Here is a 6000-nt window from a genome sequence, read left to right as displayed (position 1 = left end):
AGGGCATGAAAATATAAACTTAAATTTGAGAAATTTTTTATGCACAAACATGCCAAACGCTCCAATCATTAGTCATCCAGGATATCAAATAGAGAATTTTACTTTCTTACAAAATAATTATATCATTACACAATATGAATTATACCTTGTAAGACCTAGTCAATAAAATCTTACACCTCTATTATTGAATTTAATACAACAACACGTTTATTTGCTAATAGTCAATGTGTAAAACCTATTATATGACTAGTATTTAATCATGGGGACCATGGGGAGTCATCCCCAACACCATTGAATTAAAAAAGAATTAAAATTATTAAGAAATAATTTCCAGAAAATAGAAAAACGTCCAAAATACAGTCCAAACGACCTCAAAACGCCGAAAAATACCATGATTCACTGCCAAGGCAGTGAGTTTTTCTCACCACGGCGTTTTCGATAGACCCACCAAATATCAGCTCAATCGGAGTCCGTCAAGTTCGCTGACCTCCGAAAATTCCGGCTATTCGGTCAAAAACAAGTTTTGCGTTTTTCTAGGGTTTACCCCAAAAAATTCAGATAATCTCAATCAAATATCAATAAGAAAACATATATCTCATGATTATAAGAATAATCCATAAATTATGCACAGTTAATTCACAAAACAGCAGTGCAGTTTTTCAGAAAACCACATATATATGTAATTCAAAAAATGCACATAAACACCATATTCTTGTTTCATGAAAAACTTAGTTATCTAATTAGATGTGAGTGAGCTCTGATACCAATTGATGGATTATTATATGCAGCGGAAGCAATCCCAGTATCAAAATCACATGTAATTTAGACAACTAGCATAAACGGGATTTCACGGGTTACCTCTTGAAGCGTGAACATATCTCTTCTACCACGTGAGCCTTCAGTTCCATAACTTCTCAATGGAATCTCCATCACCCGCACAATCGTGATCCTCGAACGTTCCACGGTCTTCTACTGTGTTACCCAAATAATACCCGAAAATAGCAATTTCGTGTGGGCGAAATTTCTAGGAAAACTTGGCTGAAAATTTCAGCCACCATCTACTCATCCCTCTAGGTGGAAAACCTTATGTATTTATAGCACAAGTTTTAAGGGTTAAGACCCTTTTCCAAAACCTGTTGGGTTTTCTTTTCCACCAGAAAAATGATTCCTTTATTTCCTATTATTTAGGCACAGTAGGGACCACAAAATTTAATTAACAAGGCTTCAATTATGGAATTAATTTCTAATTTTCGAAATTAATATCTACCATAATTAATTACGAATTATTCCACTAAAAATCCGTAATTGCACTCCTTATCCAATTTCGAAATTCATCCATTAAATCTTATTTAACTCCCCATATTAAGATTCAGATACTAATCAAGTAAATTAAATTACTGACGATTTAATTTATTGATTATTTCCTTTAGACTTTCGCTTAACTTATTTCATGTGTCGGATACAAAATCCACCGGCCGGGTTTACACATGCAAACTTATAAGCTTTCATAAAGGTATATCATCAATCTCTAAACCGAGACATGGATTCCATCACCTAACTATTACTTCGCCAATGTATATTATTATTATCCAATTTACCAGGCATATTGACCCACGAAAGAATCTCGCTTTTTAATAAATCAAAACAATAATAATACACACAGCTAATTATAATCTTATCAAGATTAAGAGTATAAGTACATTTAATGGCTAGAGAGTTTATTTTATTAAGTCAGTATAAAATACTTATCTCTACCTGGTCCGTTCAATACATACAAAATGTACTAGCACAAAAAGTTGGAATTAAATCATTCCCATAATCAAGATTAATTATATTTAATCTTGTGCTACGATCATTCCTGATGGTTTGTCCAATTCCACCATTAGATTGTGAACTCAAACTTTATACTTATAAGAACCGATGATTTAATCTTCCGTGTATAAGCTAAACTCTATACACTAAATCATCTACTATATAAGCAAAGGACACAGACTATTATATGATCTATTTAAAACTTTATTAAAACTGAATAAACAATTATTTCATAATAAATACTATATCTAAACCAAACTCATGGTTAATAGTATATATCCCAACAATCTCCCACTTAGACTTTTAACCATGATAATTATTAGAATATACTATATCCAAATGCATGGTTAATAGTATATGCTTGGATTCGTCTCTATTAACAGAATTCTTAGCCAAATGAGTAGAGGTAGTACACATCCATTCGAGTAGAATTCTAGCCAAAAGAGCTGATCAGAGGGCAACTCGGTGCATTAAGCTCCCGTTATGTGCGGGGTCCGAAAAAGGATCGGACCACAAGGGTCTATTGTACGCAGCCTTACCCCATATTTATGCAAAATGCTGTTTTCACGGGTCAAACCCGTAAGCTCCAAAGAGCTGATCAATGAGATAATATGTACACTTGTCTTAAGATGACAATTATGCGCTACTTCACTCATTGTCTTAAGATATTTGATTAAAACATGAAGCCATAATAAACAGATTTTTTCAATGCTTTAAACTTATGTCACGTTTAGCCCGTGAAAAAAAACAGCACAAACACAGATAAAAAGAAGAATTTGTTCTCTAAAATTGTACGTATACATCGTATACAAGAAATTATATTTAGATAAAATTGGAGAAAGAATCAACAAATTTCCAATTATATATTTTTATTTATTATATCACCGACTATATATCGGGTTATAATGTTATAGTTGGAAATCTATTGATTCTTTCTCCAAATTTTTATATATATAATATTTTTACTTATTTATATCATCGGCTGGTTTAGTACCCGCACAATATACAGATAGTATTGTGATCCTGCTAAAATTCATAAATTTTTAAAAAAATATATGAATAACTATTGGCAAAAATCCGTCGGTGATATAAATAAATAAAAATATTATATGATTCAAAATAAATCATATTATGTGAAGTATTAATTAATAAAAATAAATTTATTAATATCTTTAATTTAAATTATAAAAAATATTTTATTTTTATCTCTACATAAGTACCTCCCACAACAACATCAATTTCTACCAATCTAAAGTTATACAATTTATTACATTTAGTATTTCAACATTGAAAGACAAACTAATATATACACACGAGATGATTTATTGATAACCAAACTTATTCTGATTTTTGGGAGTTACCAATATATATCATAGTTGAATTGAAATTTACTCAATAAATTTGATATCACTTACCACACAATTAAAGTCACTTTTCTTTTAACAATCTAAATGACACCTTTGGGATATAGCTTCGATAAAACTCTTCAACTTTATGGGTTTTAATTATATTTAGCAATTAATTTCATTAGAATCAATATTTTTCCAAATAAAGTTACACAATTTATTACATTTAGTATTTTAATATTGAAAGACAAACTAATATATACATAAATGATACATAATTTATACCAATTTTTAGTAATATCTTAAATTAAATTACAAAAAAGTATATTTGTCTTCAGAATATTTTCAGTATAAAAACTTTAGAACTATGTCACGTTTAGCCAGTGAAGAAAACAGGAAACACAAATACGGATAAAAAGAAGAATTTTGTTCTCTAAAATTGTACCTATACATTATATACAAGAAATTACATTTAGATAAATTTGGAGAAAGAATCAATAGATATATCCTTACATCTTTTTTTAATATAAAAATTCCTTACAATATTAAAAAAAATTGCAAATGCACCTATGAGCTCAGACTGATACTTTTTCTTTACTAAAAGTTTTATGTATTTTGTGGAGTATTAGGTAGCTACCAATTGTGATAATATTCCCCTGTTTTTAAATATTACAAAGGGTAGTTACATCACCCTAAACACCTAACCAAAATCACAGATGCAACCTTATGAGCTCAAACTAATCCATTTTCCCAAATAAATCTATTTACACTATTATTATTTGCTAGCTATCAACTGTCATTATATTCCCCTCTCGCTAATGCCCAAAACCCTCCAACACTTTGTAAAATAATTAGAGATATTAAAATGTGAAAGCAGTGCATCATCTATTTAATTCATTTTCCCAATTTATCAGTACAATTTTGCTACTATTCAATTTCTATTAGCGGAGTCAGGATTTCAAGTTTATGGGTTCGAGATTCTAATCATTTTAAGTTATTGGGTTCTAAATTAGTAATAATTTACACATATTCAATGAATTTTTAAAGAGGAATACAAGGTTTGAAGCAAAACTACCGGATTCGACCGAACCCGCTTCCGATACTCTAGCTGACTACTATATGTTTTTTCCCTTGGTTTGATTTAATTTCTTACTGCGTGTTATTTTGTTGTTATTGTTCTTGTCTTCATTATTTTCAATATGGTTGTTTCACTACTTTTTTTCTTGAGTCGAGTATCTGTCGAAAATAGCCTCTCTATCTTCACGAGGCACGAACACGAATTGTGTACATATTACCTTCACCGACCCCACACTGTAAAAATATTGTGAGTATATTATTGTTGTTGTAGTAGTACCATTTTGCTCTAGACATACACAACACACATGTATCATGTATGTATACATATACATTATATAGGTGTAGTTTTGTGTATTTGGTAGAATTTTCTTCAAATTTATGCATTTGCATTATAGTGGAACTACCATCATTTATTTATTTTTCTATCGAAATTATATCCCAATAAATTCGTAAAACAACACGAATCAATTCCAGCTCTAATTATCGACCAAACAATCAATAAAAAAGTTAAAAATTAGTACCTCTTTAATTTTTTGGTAGCTAGAATATAACTTTATTATATTTATAGTTAGTTGACGCATGTCATTTAGTGAGCAAGAAATAAGATAATTCTAAGATAATTGTTGCATATCTGTCATTTGTTTGCTTTTAAGCCTAACCTTCCTATGATTGCGACACTAAAAGTTCACAAGTCACTATACTATAATAGTATGATTTATGTCATATATCAACCAACACATCAACTTTTATCCTCAAAGAATTTGGAATATTATTCAAATAAATAAAATAATTAGACGTGTTGGATTTTAGGTGGCTTCTTTATCCAAAAAAAAAAAAAACAAACCAAAATTTAGGTATTACATCCATCGTAAGAGAGCATAAGGGTGAATGCTTTTGATAAACCACTTCATTATTAGATTAAAGTTCTAAATATTAAACTTAATTAAGAAGATTATGGTAAATTAGTTGGATGTTGGGATTTTCATGGGCCACCTTGCTTTGAGTGGAGAATTAAATTAGATAAACTAACCTCCAAGAAGCTTTAGGATTATTTTTGTTTTATAGTTTTACTTAGGATTGGGATATGTAAATAGAACAAATCACTTAACACATTATTCTTGTCGGTGAATCTTTTTTTTTGGTTTATCATTCAGTGTTCGGTTAGCTTCCTGTATAATTAATCTGTCACCACAATTTTTTTTGGAGGGGGGATAAAAGAAAAAGGTGAATCTTTTTTTCTCTCGAGCGTATGGTAGATTTTCATAGGCATTTTTACATAAATAATCGACTGGATTCGTTGTTTATTTTTCATAGTTGGTAGATATATATATGTATAATATTGATTATACACAATTATACATTATTACACATATAAATCTTTATACAAATAGCGGGTCAGTTCTACTATTTATTTTTCATAGCTGATATTCATAATATATTAGTTATATATAATTATACACATATTGTACATGAATTATACATATATTATAACTGACTATTTTTAATTTAAGTGACTTAATAGACGCCTATTTAAATTAATTATTTATTCATGAATGCACAATCTTGTCTCTCTTCCTGTTGAAAGATATCATGATACATGCATGAGTTCTCACAAAATTAAGAAAAAAGATAAAATAAACATATTTTCATAAATGCAATTATTGATTGGTTACACAAATTGGATTGAGACAAAGTTTATGCACATAAATTCATTCTAACATTGATTCCCCACCCACAAAAAGGGAAAAAAACAAAGTGAAAGAAA

The sequence above is a fragment of the Nicotiana sylvestris genome, chromosome 1 (genome assembly GCF_000393655.2).
Source record: "Nicotiana sylvestris chromosome 1, ASM39365v2, whole genome shotgun sequence".
Lineage (NCBI taxonomy): Eukaryota > Viridiplantae > Streptophyta > Magnoliopsida > Solanales > Solanaceae > Nicotiana > Nicotiana sylvestris.
Note: the sequence above shows the minus strand (reverse complement) of the source record.